The following is an 18459-nucleotide window of genomic DNA, read 5'->3' as shown; positions in this document are numbered from 1 at the left end:
AAAAAGCCACATTCAAGTTCGCATACCCTTAAGAATTAGGGTATGTGCATCGCCCACTTAATTTTGGGAAAACCTGTACAACCACTTTCATTAATCACGACTTTCATCACAGCAAAAATAGAATATGCTTCTGTTGTACATTTAAGTGGATGCAAAAACTTTGTAAAATAAAACTACTTTGCAGGTGAACTTCCTTTATGTTTTGATGAGCATGTCCATGAGGTCACTTTAATGCACTGTTTTTTACATTTGGTTTCATTGGTTTGTCCAAACCCAAATTCTATTCCACCCCCAAAAGATGGTCCCTCAGGTCTTATTTTAAATAGTACTTTTGAGTCAAGATCACAATTTATTCATTCAAGACATTCAACTATGCAAAATAGGATCTTTTTTTTCTCTTTATTTTTATGCCAAGAACAAATTACATTATTTATACAGAAAATTATAATTTTTTATACATAAAAAACCCACTTTAACAAACCTTAAATACACTGCCTAAAGAACGATAAAAAATAAATAAATTAATAAAAAAAAATAATTAAAAAATATAAATAAATAAATAAATAAATAAATAAATAAATAAATAAATAAAAATTAAAGGAAAAGTAATTATAAAATTTAAAAAAGGGCTGCCAAATCTTTTTAAAATAAAATAATAAATAAATAAATAAATAAATAAATAAATAAATAAATAAATAAATAAATAAATAAATAAATAAATAAATAAATAAATAAATAAATGAAATAATAATAATACATATATAAATAGAGTGACAACAGTAATGGGTGATACGATCTGGGATAAGGCAGTGCTATCTTACAATGGTAAGTTAACATAGAAGAAGCATGAGATTCTTGACAGAAAAAGAAAGGACAAAGGGATTACAGAAAAAAGATTCCAGTTACATACAAGACAGTCACATTATTCCCCAGGAAGTACACTTAAAGCAGAGAAATATGATAATAAGGGTTGCCATACATATGAGAATTTGCTAGAGCCTCTAATTGAATATTTAATTTTTTCCAAGTGTAAGTATAACATCAGATCTTCAAAATAGGATCTTAATGGGATCTTCAGCATTTTCGAGACTCCAGGCACAACTGTAGCAAAACGTGAGCTTCACAAAGAAAGCGTAAATTTAAATGTGAAGCAGGGTCATGAGTTTGATTCCAAGTGAATGCTTGAACAATTATACATTCACCTTAATTGCAAGTTGTGTTGGATAAATGCATAAATCTGCATTTCATCAGATCTGGCCCACACCATCAGCATTTGCTTGGCCCACATGCCGCAGTGAATTGCGCTACATGACTGGACCAAATCTGGCTTCCATACAGGAGGCAAACATGCACCGTATCTGGGCTAAGTCTCAGCCAAGTTAATAACCCATAACTGGGCCTGAACTGGGCCAGATATGTTGGTGTGTCACTGCAATGTTTTTTATAAACCCATGAAGCATTTCGCTTAATGGCTGTGCTTTTTATGGAAGCGATTGATAGAATTTTTGTCTTAACTCAAAAATAACTTAAATGTATTTTAAAAGTGGGTCAAGATAGGTCAAACTTACGTGCCCACATATACATTTAAACATCTGGGCCAAATACTACATTTGATTTCTGGCCCAAGTCTTGTGTGCCGCCTGTAAGATGGTACCACCTCATCCAAACCTGGGCCATGTTTGGCCTACAAGCTGCATGCCAGTGACGGACGACTGCCTGCTGTGCCAGCTTTATGCCAAACATGGGCCAGAATTCTTTTCTACCTGGGTCTGCTATAGAATTACAGAGCCTCTGGCCATGCCTCTTTGCTGTGTGGGGTGTATGCGCGTAATTTGAAGCGTTTGTGGTCTGACTACTGTATGTATTTTTGTAGTCCTCAAACTTCGTTCATTGTTGACTTTGCTTATTGGCGTAGCGCAAAATGCGGAGGCCCCCCTGCAGGGATCACTGACGGGGCCCCCTGATGATGGGGATCACAAACTGAGGAGCGATCACAAATTAAGGAGCGGGAAAGGGGAGCGGGGTGGAGCGACAACACGGAGAAGCCTTCACAAACTTAGGAGCGATCACAAACCGAAAGCAGCGAGAGCACCAAAGTAGCCAGAAGTCATTCATTTTCTATGAGAAGCGGCGGCGGGAAACAGCGCGGCGCGTCTTTTCCTGTGTAAGCATTGAGGAGATTTGAAATCAAGTCAACTTTATTGTATGAGCTATGACGTGGTTTGGTGGCGAGCAATCAGAATGAAGTAGTCCACCACTTGAGAGGAGTTCAGAGAACACAGACCTGTGAACTTTAATTCCGACCACAGTTGTTCCCAAGAGTTTGATTATTGCGGTTGCCGGATTTTCAATTATTGAAAATCACGACGACATGGGGCCCCCTAATCGTGCGGGGCCCCCCCGTGGTGCGGGCCCGTCCGCTACGCCACTGGCTTTGCTGTGCTACCTTTGTAAAAGCCAATGTCTCCCTTTGCATTGCACTTTGAGCATATTACATTCAGAGATATTTTGTTTATGTTCACACAGCTACATTACACAAGAACTGAAGCAGTGGTCAACAAACTTGTTCCTGGTAGGCCGGTGTCCTGCAGATTTTAGCTTCAACCCTAATCAAACACACCTGAACAAGCTAATCAAGGTCTTGTTAGGTATACTTAAAACATCCAGGCAGGTGTGTTGAGGCAAGTTGGAGCTAAACCCTGCAGGGACTCCGGCCCTCCAGGACCGAGATTGGTGACCCCTGAACTAAAATTTAAATTATTATATTGCAGTGGACCACCCCTTTAATGTTTGACTGGTTTAACTGCAGTTAAAGGAAAGACAAAAAAAAAATATATATATATATATATATATATATATATATATATATATATATATATATATATATGAGCAATATCACACGAGTACCAGTGCGATATGACTGTATATCAGCACTGGTGGGAGGCGAGCGTTGGCACGAGGCCGCAGGCTGAGTGCCTTAGTGCCCCCACCAGTGCCGATATACAGCCATATCGCACTGCTACGAGTGTGATATTGCATTTATACAACAGTTTGATGGCATAATTGTGTATATAAAAACAAAATCAAACATGGAGAGTCTCAAAAATCCTTTTGTATGAGGAACTACTTTCTTCCGGATTCAAATCATAAGCTGACAGTTAAACAGTTGAGCGTGCATCTTTTAAACTTTAGATCTGTAGTGTCTGCTTATTGCTGGCTGTATGTGGGCGGAGTAATGCACAAAGGGTAAAGAGGTTGTAGGAGTTCTGATATTGCAGAATATCGCACGGCTATCAGCCAATCAGATTTGAGATTTGAGATATATATATATATATATTTTTTTTTTTTTTTTTTGGTCAAAAATAAAAGATAAAAAGGTGAGACCCCTCTGTTTTGATATATGAGCAGACTGGCCCAGTTCAAAGCTGGGTGTGTTGGTATCAAATGGCACTATATGTGCTCTTAAGTGCAACACCCAAAAGGGAAATGAATAAAACAAAAGAACCTCTGGATGAAATTTTATTTCAAGATATGTACATTTTTTGTGTGGGAATGTCCCATTCAAAGTTATTAATGCCAGGTTTTTGTTTGCTGTGGGAAAACTCCTCTTGTCATACTCACTTAGTAGAATCGGTCTACTGCACTTCCTGTGAGCGTAATTCTTCTTGAAATTAAATTCAGCTCAAGGCGTCTGAACTATAGCTGGAGCCCCTATCAAAGTGATTCCATCTGCTGGATTTACTTCCCCTTTGTGGTTTTAGCCGCTGTACTAAAAAAAGAAACATCATTTCTGTCACTCCATTCTGTTTCTCATTTTGGCATCTGCCACACAACCAGCGGTAGTTATGCAAATACCCGAGGCAATTTGCATTTCCAGAGCAAAATGGATTGTGATTGAATGACTCAAGAAAACAGTTCACGACAACTGTTGAGGTAAGTAATTCTAAAGATGACTAACAAGAGTAGGGAAATGACAGTGAATCATCTTGTGAATGGGGCCTAAACAAAGCTCCACTTTCCTGTTACTCTCAACACTACGCAATGGATTCCGCAGCCTATAGACACGATGAGAGAAGGAGGGGCAAAGAAAGGGAAAGGGGAGGCACTAGGACCTGTTGGCTCCTGCAGTGGAGGTCAGGAGAGCTGTGGGACTCCAACTTTCAGAACAATCAATCTCCCTTTAGAGAGAGTGGGAGAAAGGCTGGAGTGGATGGTATAGGACCTGGATACTCACATTTTGCCACATTGAAAAGCACAAGGTTTTGGGGATAATCCTGTGGAGAGTTTGCCACCTGGAATGCAACCAACTTGGGGTTTTGACATCTGACAACTTCAGAAGGGAGCAGCTGTGAGGTAAGCAGCACTGGGTGCTGATGTTTGGAACTATGAGTTTCATGGAATGCTCTTGCAAACTGTCAACAACCAATTTTTTTAATCCTAAATAAGCCCATATCATATGACAGGAAGACTCAAGGGGCTGTTGACAAGAAAATACGTGCATGCACTGTAAAGAAATTACTTGAGTGATACACTAGATGGTATCTAAAGGGTAGAGGAACAGCAAAAGTATGGCTCACTTCATCAACTTTAAAAAGCTTGAGGATGAAACTAAAAAAAGGGAAAGAGAAGAAAAGAAACTGCTGTTTCTGAATGAATTCCAACCAACTTATGTGGGTTGGATAATAATAAGATGTGGAAACTTGAGTATAGAGGTAAAGTTGGTTTTATATTCGCACATTCAGACTTTCCCCTTGATAATATAATTTCATAAAAGTATTATTTGCAAACTCTAAACAGTGAAATCATATTAGCAGCCAATGACTATCAAAGTACAACATTGTTCACGATTAAATAAACAGTGGTAATGTTGTTTTCAAGTCACACTTGCATGCTAACTCCAATCCAACATTCAAAGTAACATGGTAAACAATATAGAGACCTCTAAATGAACGAATGTGTGAATATAAAACCAACTTTACCTCTATAACTTGACTGTGTAATGGTTTGAGAAGACATGCAGTTGAAGCACGAAAAGATGATCTACTTTATTGGGTCTGCTTGGTGATTCGGAGAATTGGAGAAGTATTATTTTCTAAGGTAGAGACCACCAAAACGTCAAACCTTTCTCTCAGTACCCCCTTTCTCTTTCTATCTATCTGTCAAGCCACTCATGTTACACAACCAGAGGTTCTTGCCATTGTAGCCTCATTCCTCTCTAAGACAGTACATGTTACATTTTTTTTTTCCTTCTGGACAGCAGCTGTGGTTAGCATGTCAGTCATTTTCAGGATCACAAGTATGAATGCATGAACAGCAGGGATAAGTCAACACAGATGCTTCCCCAGCAGAATATTTATACATATTTGGTAGAGTGATGTAATGTATCAGATAAGTTGGAATCTACCAAAACGATGTGTCTCTTTAAATACATAAGGAACTGAAAAAACATTCAGAACAAGTTCAACATCTGCGACAAATAAAGTCTAGGTTGAAACCTGCACAGAAATATTAAAACTTCTATTATGTTCTGCATGATATACAGTTGAAGTCAGAATTATTAGCCCCCTTGATTTATTAAACCGCTTGTTTATTTTTCCCCAATTTCTGTTTAACGGAGAGAAGATTGTTCCCAACACATTTCTAAACATAATAGTTTTAATAACTCATTTCTAATAACTGATTTATTTTATCTTTGCCATGATGACAGTAAATAGTATTTTACTAGATATTTTTTAAGACACTTCTATACAGCTTAAAGTGACATTTAAAGGCTTAACTAGGTTAATTAGGGTAACTAGGCAGGTTAGGGTATTTAGGCAAGTTATTATATATTGATTATTTGTTCTGTCGATTATCGAGAAAAAATATAGCTTACAGAAGCTAATAATTTTGTCCCAAAATGGCTTTTAAAAAATTAAAAACTGCTTTTATTTTAGCCGGAGTAAAACAAATAAGACTTTTTCCAAAAGAAAAAATGTTATCAGACATGCTGTGAAAATTTCCTTGCTCTGTTAAACATCATTTGGGAAATATTTTAAAAAGAAGAACGAAATTCAAAGGGGGCTAATATTTTTGACTTCAACTGTATGTCATAAAATTCAACAAGAATGCGATACGTACACTTGCCCTAGGTGTATCAGTCCAAACTCAGGTTGATCGCCCTCTTGAAGCCAATTTGGATAAAACCCAAAGTTTGCTTGACACTGAGTGAGTGAAGCCATTCAAATTCCCAGATGCTCTCTTGTCCTGAGGCAGATGGACAGTGCTATTTTCTTTCCAAACAATGATGTTGGCTATTATTATTCATGAGCAGGGTCAGGTTTCCCATTGAGCCTGAATTAAAGGTTTCTCTCTGTAGATCTGTGCTCACGTAGCGTTCTGTGGTAATGAGAGGTAATGAGGTCTTCTAATGAGGCAGGTGGGACACTGCCAGCAACTCCCCTGGGTGTTTAAGTTACCCAGGCTGATGACTGGAGCCTATACCTTAGTGTTGATGATAGCCGTGTATATATAAAATATCCCATTAACTATATAATAAGAGCACACTGACCATCTGGCCCCCCTAAAAAAAGATGAAGTGGATCTAGTTTACCCACCAAACATTCCATGTTTGCACACAAATAGACAGATAGCTGTCCAACCTGGAAACCCAACACAAACATGCACTTTAGAGTCCTGTTTGATTTTACCCTGCCCCTGACTGGAATTATCTAATATATGTTTGTTTGTTTTTTTTCTGATGGGTGTCAGAGTTTGATAGTGCTCCTGTGTGCGCTATCAAGAATGTGTCCTTATGACTACTTCTGTTTAGGACATGCTCTGTTTGTTTGTGCAAAGAAAAAAGACCTTTGACAGGGTCCAACATTTATTGCCCTCTATGACCACACGAGAGCCTGAAAATTGTTCCCATGGTGATTCAGGCCACGTTTACACTAATGCGTTTTAGTTTGAAAACGCATACGTTTTTTAGTATCCTTCCCTTATTCGTCGAGCCCCTATCACATGACTATAACACATGGAAGACAACAGATCAGCCTTCACCGTAAACAACAACATGGACACAGAAATGGGAGCGTTGTTTACACTAGTGTCTGTTTCAGGCGCCATTGTGCTGTTAAACGCTGCCTTTTTTACTACAGCAGCGGCATATATTCGCTAGAACGCGCATGCCCAGAATGCACGAATGGTCATGTGATATACGTTTTTGGTGGCGTAGTGTGGATGGAGATATGCTCAGAAACGCTAGGTGAAACTCTAGTGTGGACGCGGATCGTTTTTGAATGCCGTTTTCAAACTAAAACGCACGAGTGTAAACGGGGCCTCAGAAAACATTTGAGCAGGGAAGTGAGAGTTAGACATTGATGAAATTACTAAAATGAGGTACAAAGCTGGAATCCATCATTGTCTGTAAAGAAGTACTAATAGAAAAAAAAATGCTTGATAAGCATAAATGTTGGTAAAGGTATAAGTTGAGAAAGAATAGTATTAAAAGTTTAAGCATAAGTGCAGTGGCAGAATTCTTATTTCTTGGAGAGAATCATTTAACCTATCATTTCACCAGGGGAAATAAATATGTTATGTTAGATAAAGTCCATGCCGTTTAAAACCCTTATTCGATTTCTGTCGTGATATTTACAGAATATTGTTCATCAGTTCCAAATATATCATACAATTCTTTGTAAAGCCACAAATTTTTTAAGTGGTTGATTAAAGCACAATTGAAAAGACCCGCAGCTTTGTTGCTGTGTTGTATTTATTTTCAAGAAGACATCAGCTGTTTTTGTTTTATTTATTTTATTTATCACATATTTTTTCACATTACAGGAGGTGGGTAGTAAAGTCTTACATTAACTTTGTTACATTAACTTGAGTAAAATTATTGGGTAACGTGTACTTTTTGAGTATATTTAAATATGTGTACTTTTACTCAAGTAAATTATTAGAGAAAAATCATTACCTATACTTCGCTATATTATTCATATTTTATCCATATATTATATATATTATCCATATTTTGAGACCTTATTAATGGTTATAACTAATGGGATAACTAAAGAAACTGCTGTTTAATGGAATAACTGATTAGCCCTGCACACATTAGTCAATTACCCATTAAAAATATAACATTTAAACATTATTTTTAACATGCAATTGCTTTAGCAGAAATATTTTATCAACACATTTCTATAGTTTTAATATCTCATTTCTAATAACTGATTTATGCCATGATGACATTACATAATATTTGACTAGATATTGCTCAAGATACTTCATATTTCGTCACCTGTGTGTGCTGGTATATATATATATATATATATATATATAATGAAAAGTACCTATTAACTATTTACTTGAATAATTTTTTTCATCAGATACTTTTTTACTTTTACTCGAGTAAATTTTAAGATTGTTACTTTTACTTTTACTTGAGTCAAAATTTCTGCAAATACTTTACTTGAGTTTAGATTTTGGATACTCTTCCCACTTCTGCAAATCACACAGGCTGAAAAAAATGTAGTTGAGTAAAAGTTTATTGTTTATGAAATGGTATTGTAAAAATTAAATGACAGCTTTAAAAGACAACTTCTACCTTTTTTACATTTATTTCCCCCATTTTATTATTTAAAACACTCATATATTGTTTTTTCATTAAGCAGAACATTTTCCTCCTTTTTCAGCTATGTCAGACTTCCAGTTTGAACACAACAAGGATGAAGCATTTCAGAATGTGAAGTGTATTGTATTAAGTGACATGGTGTGAATTGTGATGTCCACATTATTCATTAGATATGATGCCTATTAACGCAGTGGCGCAGTAGGTAGCTTGCTCACAGCAAGAAGGTCGCTGGGTCGCTGGTTCGAACCCTCGGCTCAGTTTCTGTGTGGAGTTTGCAAGTTCTCCCTGCATTCGCGTGGGTTTCCTCCGGGTGCTCCGGTTTCCCTCACAGTCCAAAGACATGTGGTACAGGTGAAGGGTAGGCTAAATTGTCCGTAGTGTAAGAGTGTGTGTGTGTGAGTGGGAGGAGATGGGTTGCGGCTGGAAGGGCATCTGCTGCATAAAAATGTGCTGGATAAGTTGGCGGTTCATTCTGCTGTGGCGACCCTGGATTAATAAAGGGACTAAGGCGCTACACTGACTAATGCATGAGCACAAAACAGCAAACATGCATTAAATGTTTTTACACAATTCTGCTTGAAATATAACTACAAACGTAAAAAATAACACATTTAATGTACACTTAAAGTTTTAAAAGCTCAAAAAAAATTCAATTTCAAGGTGCTCCAAACCTTTATGAGTTGTGAAGAATGTTGTAAACCTGTAACCATAAAATAATAATAATAATAATAAATATATACTATTTTAGTCAATGATTACAGGTTTCCAACATCTATTAAAAAAATATTGTGTTTAGGTTGCAACAATTCCCTGTCTCAATTCACTGACTCATTCATTCAAATTATTTATTTAGCAACTCATTCAGTTATTATTATTCTTTCAAAATCATTAAGTGCACTTCATGCAGCGCTGTGCAGACCGATTGAAATCTGTCTTGAAGTTAAACATTTTATCTTAATTGAAACAGCATCGACAGCATATCACTGTCACATTATTTCCAATGTACACTCAAAAAAATGACTCAAGGACGATTCCTTGGATTTACTTTTTTTTTATATTAAGTGGTTGTAAATCATTTACTTGAGCTGAATTTAAACGAAGGAACTAAGTTGAACATTTCTAATTTTCATTTATTTGTTTAAATTCAACAGATATAAATTGTTTGCAACAGTCTTGCAGACATAATTTTTTTTCCAGTGTACTGTGATAGCACTCTTAGAGTTGCCGATAGGCTCATCTGGTGCAGCTTGTGGAGAGTGACTGCACAAGCTGCAATGATAACACCGCTATTACACCATTGATTGGACTCATGTGTGTTTCAGGTTCATTAACTGGCAACATTAGTCTCACTAATAATCAAATAAGAAGCAGACAATTTTTTTTTTTATGCCAAGACACACTTTTATGCCATATTTATCTCCTACATATGTATTAAAATATTACTTTAATGAGGTTTTCAGTTGCATCGTTGCTTGAATGCAGACTCTAATTTATTATGGTTTTACAGTATGTCCCTAAATATATATATATATTTTTTTTATTATCTTTTTTTTACTGATGAATGGCTGAATGTTTAATCTTCCAACTGTTTCCAAGAGCTCACAGAAATCCCTCTTGAGCAGTTCTGACTGCTCCTTCCGAATATCATTCTTCCCCACATGGATGATGATCTGTTTTGCAGTCTTGTGCTTTTTTAATATGTTCTAAAGTTCTTTGTTTTCATCAGAAACGGTAGCATGAGTGAAGCTATATGTCACTGTAGCCATGCTCCTAAATTCCTGATTATTGAATTGCCATTGTCTGGTTGGTCATGGCCCCTGTTGAATGCTTAATTAGCTGCTGAGGCATGAGATCTCTGTCTGACTGCATTTGGGGATTCTTCGCCCATATTACTCAAAGCTTCATATCTGTTCTGAAACTGTACTTGAGTCCGAGCTGTATTTGGGGTAGGGGACGGTAATGCATTAGCATATGATCTTTGTAATCTGACCCCACGGGTACCTTTTAGTCACACACCTGGTTATGCCAAGATCGGGTTGTTGTGGTCCTAACCTTCGACCACAACCCATTCCACAATGCACCGGCCCCTTACGGCTCCCCCTGCAGGTGGTGGTTGCCGGCAATAAGTCAGACTTGTTTCCAGTGCATGTTGGACTCCGGCAGGGCTGCCCCTTGTCACCAATTCTATTCATAATTTTTATGGACAGAATTTCAAGGCGCGGCCTTGGGCTGGAGGGGGTCCGGTTTGGGGAACACAGAATTTCATCTCTGTTATTCGCAGATGATGTTGTTCTGTTGGCTTCATCAGACATGGACCTTCAGCATGCACTCTGGCGGTTTGCTGTCGAGTGTGACGCGGCTGGGATGAGAATCAGCACCTCCAAGTCCGAGGCCGTGGTGCTCCACTGGAAAAAGGTGGTTTGCCATCTCCAGGTAGGAGGAAAGTCCTTACCCCAGGTGGAGGAGTTTAAGTATCTCGGGGTTTTGTTCACGAGTGAGGGAAGGATGGAACGTGAGATTGACAGGTGGATTGGTGGAGTGGCAGCAGTAATGTGGTCGACGTACCGGTCCATTGTGGTGAATAAGGAGCTGAGCCGAAAGGCAAAGCTCTCGATTTACCGGTCAATCTACATTCCTACTCTCACCTATGGTCATGAGCTTTGGATCATGACTGAAAGGACAAGATCTCGGATACAAGCGGCCGAAATGAGTTTCCTTCGAAGGGTGGCAGGGCGCACTCTTATGGATAGGGTGAGGAGCTCTGACACCCGGAGGAGCTCGGAGTAGAGTCGCTGCTCCTTCACATCGAGAGAAGTCAGCTGAGGTGGCTCGGGCATCTGTTTCGGATGCCTCCTGGACGCCTACCTAGGGAGGTGTTCCAGGCATGTCCCACCGGGAGGCAGCCTCAGGGAAGACCCAGGACACGTTGGAGGGACTATGTCTCTCGGCTGGCCTGGGAACGCCTCGGGATCCTCGGGAGCTGGAGGAAGTGTCTGGGGATAGGGAAGTCTGGGGTTCTCTCCTAAGACTGCTGCCCCCGCGACCCGGCCCCGCAAAAGCGGCAGAAGATGAATGAATGAATGAACCTGGTTATGCCTTCAGTTATCATGCTCATTTTCAACCGTTTCATTCTGTTTTTCTGAGCTCAAAACAGTAGCTGGAGTAGAGGATTCACCGGCTGTATGCTGTCAGGGTCCACGATGAAGTGGTCCTGTGTGATCTGGCAGTTCTGGTCGGATCGCAAGTAACTTTGTTTCAATAACTGCAGTCTTTTGGAGAAGTCTGTAGCAGTTTGTGCAGCAGTGAGATTCTGAATTAATTTGAACTGGAGACATTTTCACAGCTGTCTGTGTTTTCTCATCTCAGTAATGTAGGCTAGTGGTGCAGGAGGTTGTTTAGTCAATAATTCCCCTCTTGATAGTAATTTACACTATAAGTACATTGTACCAAACTATTAGTTCCTGTGTAAGTACATATTAGTTAAAGCCACTTAATATAAACTGGGACCCAGTTTAGATCTGTTTAGAGTAAGAGATGTGTGAGTTATTGCAGTGTGTCTTTCACTGAATGTGTCAGGAATATCAAAACAAAACCAACTTAGCTCCGCTCCTTTAGCGCCCCTCACACAGCTTGATCCAAGCTGGCATTTCTCCTTTTGGGTTTTAGGTTTTGAAAAGGAAAATATTCTGATCCGATTTGCACAATCCATATGCACTCGCTCGAAAGCTTGACAGAGCCCCCGCGCGTAGCTACAGTTGCTAAGCCACGATTGGTGGGTGGCGATTTTTGGGTGTGGCTTAGCGAAGGGTCAGTTAGCTGTAGTGTATGTGTGTGAATGCAAGAGTGTGCAAGACTCTCTGGATGGAAAAGCATCCTTTTTACAAATGTTTTATGGGATATTCCAGTTTTGCTCAAAATTTAAATTACATCTGTGCACAAATATGTTTCAGCCAGACCTTAAAAGCTGAGGTATTCGCTTTAAGTACACAAATGACTAAGAACTAAAGGTCTACAATCGCCTCTAAAATAACAATTGGGAGAAGTTTGTTCAACAGATGTCACATGCCTTACTTTCAGCTTGACGGCGGAGCACGATGCCTTCACCTGCACCACACCCACTGTACTTCTGTTTTCATTTCTGATGACATGTTTTGCAGAGCTTGTCTCTACATGACGTTGTCTTTAAAACATATGCCGAATATAAGGCTTTAAACTCGCCGCAACCACTTTCCCCCACGACTTTGTGTTACTACTTTGTCTTTTGCTACTACAGGTGGGTGAATAGACATGTAATTTCATGTTTAAGATTGACAAATGATTCAGACAGCTGTGAGAATATGGCCTGTTATCATGCAGCTTAATGTGTGGCTTGTTTTCAGTGTGTGCATTGAGAGTTGCATAACATGCCCAAGGATGGTTATGTCAACATCTACAGTGTGTGAATGTAAATGCATATTTTCAGGTGATTGATTGTCTCTTGCTTATTAATTTTAAACGGAGAAATAATATTTTATATTCAATCAATTACTATGAGGTTAAAAAATCCCACAATATCCACAATATCCAAATAATCACGATAACCTCTTCCTATTATAAAGTTCCAATTATGCATAAAAATATCCTATGAAGGATTAGTAAGTATTTAAATAAATGCATATTTCCAAAAAAAAGTTTAGTTTTATTTATTTTATTGATAAACAAATGTAAACCGATGTAAAAAAAATGCTGTGTCGCCTTTGTACAGCAGGTATTCATTCATCATTTAATTTTGATATCAAAATAGAATCATTTTCTTGTCAGCTTAGTCCTTTTATTAATCCGGGGTCGCCACAGCAGAATGAACCGCCAACTTATCCAGCAAGTTTTTACACAGCGGATGCCCTTCCAGCTGCAACCCATCTCTGAGAAACATCCACACACACACATTCACACACACATACTCATACAGTACGGACAATTTAGCCTACCCAATTCACCTGTACCGCATGTCTTTGGACTGTGGGGGAAACCAGAGCACCCGGAGGAAACCCACGCGAAGGTAGGGAGAACATGCAAACTCCACACAGAAACGCCAACTGATCGCTGGTTCTCACACGAACACTAGGACTACACTTCCGCCTTCTTCTGGACTACATATGCATACATGCACTTCTCCCAGACACTCACGCCTGCTCACTCATCTAGCTTGATTACACTCACCAGCTGAACCTTGTCAGAGACTGATAACACACCATACACAGAAATGCCAACTGAGCCGAGGTTCGAACCAGCGACCTAGCGACCTTCTTGCTGTGAGGCGACAGCACTACCTACTGCACCACTGCCTCGCCCAAATAATAATAATAATAATAATAATAATAATAATAATAATAATAATAATAATAATAATAATAATAATAATATTGTTTCCCAGAGATGGGTTACGGCTGGAAGGTTATCCGCTGCGTAAAAACTTGCTGGATAAGTTGGCGGTTCATTCCGCTGTGGCAACCCCGGATTAATAAAGGAACTAAGCCGACAAGAAAGTGAATAAATAATAATATAGGAAAACTGTAAAAAATCTGTTCTGGTAAACATCACTTGGGGAAAATTTGAAAAACAATTAAAATTGCAAATGAGTGCTAATCATTTTGCCTTCAAGTGTATATGTAAGACCTGGTAACTTCTCTTAAAGTAATTTCCACATTATATTTACAGCCTTGGAGTGTTTGAGATCTTCAGTATGAAAGCTCTCACATTTCCATCGTGTGTGGCCTGAGAGGAAATACCACACACCTATAAAGAGCATATCTAGTCAGTGGAGACTGCATGAAGCTTCTGGCCTGAGTCATGGTGTTTGCACTCTCAGCTGCTCATGAATGGCTCTGGCTTCAGTATCGTTTCTTGCCATCATAAACACCCACCAGCAACAAGTCTTTCTCCTGCACATGCTTTCACCTACGCAAAGTTTAAAGAGATTTTTAATGTTAGATCTTGCAAGCAGATGATGTAATGATTCGCTTTGGGTTTGTTAAGACCTGAATAAAAGGTTTTAGTCACGCTAACCAACGGCTTACTAGCTTTCACTAGCTGGAATACCTCCTCATTAAAACAGCATAAATGTATATTTGCACATCCCCTTATAGCAGGGGTCTCAAACTCAATTTACCTGGGGGCCGCAGGAGGCAAAGTCTGGGTGAGGCTGGGCCGCATAAGGGATTTCACACAAAAAAAAAAGTCCTCAAATGTCATTATTAACAGTTTTAATTATTTCTTCTGAACATGAAGTGTCCTGAACATTAATAGAACATTGAGTGAAGATTATGAACAGTTCTTCTGGCATCTTTTGCCAACTCCTTGCTACCAGAGACTTGACAGCGCTTCTTCTCACAAATCTGAACCACATTTGGCTTTACAGCGGAAGCAGTTGAGACCCTCAGTATGGCTTGAAGATGATCATCATTAAGTCTAGACCTGTACTTTGACTTATTGAAGTTCAAGGTGGAGAATAACTTCTCACCCACTTCTCACACACTCAAAACTTCCATTCCCTCACCTAAAAAAAGGCGTATATATGTATAAATAAACACCCCCACCCCACTCCAGTCACATCAGTCTGTACCAGTCTGTATCTACCTATAATATATATAAGATGCAGGCTGTAGCTAGGTAGGTGGCAGGCTGCAGATAGGTAGCTAAATGGCAGGCAGGGGCGGGAACAGCTTACCTTGGTTCTGGCCGGCGCGAGTTCCCTCCTAACATTTCCCGCCCGTCACAGCGTCTAACAAAGGGGCGGGGTGCGTGGTGACGTCACCGGCATTCCCGCCCCTTTGTTTACACGGCGGGCGGGGAATGCCAGTGACCGCTGTGTACGGATAGAATCAACGGACCGGGAAGCGCTCTCTCTCCCCGCTCCGCTGATTCCGTCAGTGTACAGCGGTCGGCGCGGGCCACAAAATATTGCACTGAGGGCCGCAAATGGCCTGCGTTCCGTGAGTTTGAGACCCCTGCCTTATAGCATCTTTCAGCAACCCAGCACTGAGAGTAACCTAATTGTGAACCCCCAGTGCTGGGAAACATCCACACACTTTCTCATTCACACACTCACATACTACAGCTAATAAATGTTTATCCCATTCCCCTATGTTGCATGTCTTTGGACTGTAGGAAATAGGGTTGCACTGATACCAATGGGAATCTCGTACTTCGGCTACAAAACATTGAGAAGGCGGCGAAATCCCGCATTATCAACAACTGAAAGCGGTTGATCGTCAAGAACAATGAATTGGGTAAGCACTTCTGTTGTTTGTTTAGCTTGCGGGTTATTCCTTGTCATCTTCTCTCATCTTGAAAGAGTTTGCTGCAGGGTTGGTTGCAAAGTGCTAACTGTGCTAGCGGCAAATTCTCTGTGCTCCCTTCTTATTTAAGTTTAAGATGTTGTACACTCATACAACATGCACAATTTAGCTTACCTAATTCACTTACCGCATGTCTTTTGATGGGGAAACCGGAGGAGAACTCACATGAGGAGAACATGCAAACTCCATACAGAAACGCCAAGCGACCCAGCCAAGGCTCGAACCAGCGACCTTCTTGCTGTGAGGCGAGAGCGCTACCCACTGCACCACCATGCTGCCCTCATAAACACTGGATCTGTTTATACTTTTACATACAGAGCATGTGCAATACTTCAACATGTGTAGTTAAAGGTTCAGTTGTAAAGGTGCAAAAGAAAATATTTGCATTCCACTCACTTTCAAATAACTTAGAAGACTGATTTATCAAATAGAGGAATCCTTATGTCAGCCTTCTAGCAGAGGTCTGTGCAAGAAGCCATATATATTTCTTGGCTGCTAGCTGTGGTAAATTACAGTAGGATGAGTGCAGACAGCTGAAGGTCAAGTTTAAAGAAACTTTTTTGAACAGGAAAGTACACAATGAAAGATGTTAAACCCATTGAGACGAACTCAAGAGGAATGAGCGCTTGAGAGAATTCCTGCTTGGCAAACCTGTCTGCTATCCCAGAGTGAACAATCAAATTCTCACTAACTGCGAGAGGAAATATGGCATAACATTAAACTAAAACACTGCCATGTGTCTAGAGATGTATAGTAACGAAGTAGAACTACTTTACTACTGTACTTAAGTACTAAAAGGCTGTATCTGTACTCTACTGGAGTATTGTTTTTTTCTCTTACTTCCACTTTTACTTCTGTACATATTTTTGATGAGTTTACTACTTTTACTCTGATAGATTTTTTTATATGCTGCATCGTTACTCGTTACTAGGGGTGTCAAGATTTTCGATATCAGTTCAGTAATAATCATAACCGGTTATTACGTGCTGATGTCATTTATCTCCTATGCGCAATGTCGCAGTAGAATACTATGGCGAAGGAGGCGAAGAAGGAGTAAATAACGCTCTTATGAAGGCAGCACAGCACTACGGAGAAATGCTGTAAAACTCCATCTTTACCTCTCTCTCACACACATTTGACCTGCAGCGCTGGCCTGTATGTGAGGTAACTTTTCCTCTCCTTTCGGCTGTTAAAGCGCTACTAGTTGATCCAGACACGAGCGTGCCTTTGGAGCGAGTTTCCTCCACTGTGTCTATTATGGATTACCTGTGACAACCGTGTATTACGCACATACAGACTGTAACCTTGGCTGTTCTTCCCGCCATCGGTAAACAGCGCTTTCATTTCTAAAGCCGATCGCAGCCCTTTCTGTTGAGCAGGTTGTATTACAAATAATATATAAATATATTTATAGACTGCAATAAAAAAAAGTCTTGTGCTGTGACGAAAAAATCTAATTATGTATGAAAAGCATCGTCGATGCACCGAGATATCGAAATGAACCGAATTGATGGCATGATAATCGTAACCGAATCAAACCGTGAGCCCAGTGTAGATTCACACCCCTACTCGTTACAATTAGTGTGGTTTATTCATAAACTAATTTCGAGATTATCACGTGCTTATAATAAACACGGCTGGCTCCTTATCAGCTCTGTAATCAGCCCTATTAGATGATTACGGAAGCTTTATAAATAACCTGAGTTTTTCACTCCAGTTATCTTCGTCTTGAAGCCCCCTCCCCCCCCTTTCCACCCCTACTTCCTCCCCCTTTTTCTGATCGTGCGACACGGTGGCCCAGTGGCTAGCACTGTTGCCTCACAGCAAGAACACCACCGGTCCAACCTATCGGGCCGGTTGGTGTTTCTGTGCGGAGTTTACGTGTTCTCCCCGTGTTCGCGTGGGTTTCCCCCGGGTTCCCCGGTTTCCTCCCACCGTCCAAAAACATAAACCATAGCTAATCGACTAAAACAAATTATCACCCCGTACAACCTTAGTTTACACTTCTCACGGTGACAAGCAGGGGAGTTCTCGAGACCTACCTGACCTCGAACTCCCCTCTCGCCCTTCTAACGGGAGGGAGCCCCAGGCTCGAGGATATTACAAGCTCAGGGATCTCTCCCAGGAATGCCAAATACGCTTAATGATTATCAGCTAAGTGTGAACTCTTGAACTGACATTTTTCTTGGCTGCTGCATGGAGGGCACCAATAGCGACCAGCGTCTTTCGGTAGAATGTTTAGAACTTCCGTTTACAGTATTAACAACCGGTAATTTGTGATCCGAAAATGGGTTTCAATATCTTTTTGAGTGGATTACGGAGTGTTTTTGTGACACACAACTTTGAAAGGTGTGTGTTAAAGCTGTTATAATCCGTCAGATCTGTGGTTCAAGCGCTAGAGAAAAACAGTATCGTAAGGCATGTCTCTTTTCATTCTGGTTAATCACGTGCCCCAAAAAAAGATATCTAAAATAAGCAGAACAACATGATGTCTTTTGACTGCTT

At 39.9% G+C, this 18459-nt stretch overlaps 2 protein-coding genes across 3 annotated transcripts in view; one reads left to right on the top strand and one right to left on the bottom strand.

The window, feature by feature from the left end:
• zgc:113278 overlaps positions 1-18459 on the bottom strand; it is an 852580-nt gene that overhangs the window by 65556 nt on the left and 768565 nt on the right. The window lies entirely within an intron of this gene.
• The window catches only part of ngfa (nerve growth factor a (beta polypeptide)), a 46291-nt gene continuing 31958 nt past the window's right edge, over positions 4127-18459 (top strand). The window contains exons 1-2 of one of the 2 annotated variants that reach the window (NM_131064.3): positions 4127-4353; positions 15764-15885. The gene's annotated coding sequence lies outside the window, so the exon portion shown is untranslated. The remainder of the gene's footprint in view (positions 4354-15763; positions 15886-18459) is intronic. The other variant, XM_005161919.6, reaches the window with a different exon arrangement.

The sequence above is a fragment of the Danio rerio genome, chromosome 23 (genome assembly GCF_049306965.1).
Source record: "Danio rerio strain Tuebingen ecotype United States chromosome 23, GRCz12tu, whole genome shotgun sequence".
NCBI classification, from domain to species: domain Eukaryota; kingdom Metazoa; phylum Chordata; class Actinopteri; order Cypriniformes; family Danionidae; genus Danio; species Danio rerio.
This window is presented reverse-complemented; position numbering and strand designations above follow the sequence as displayed.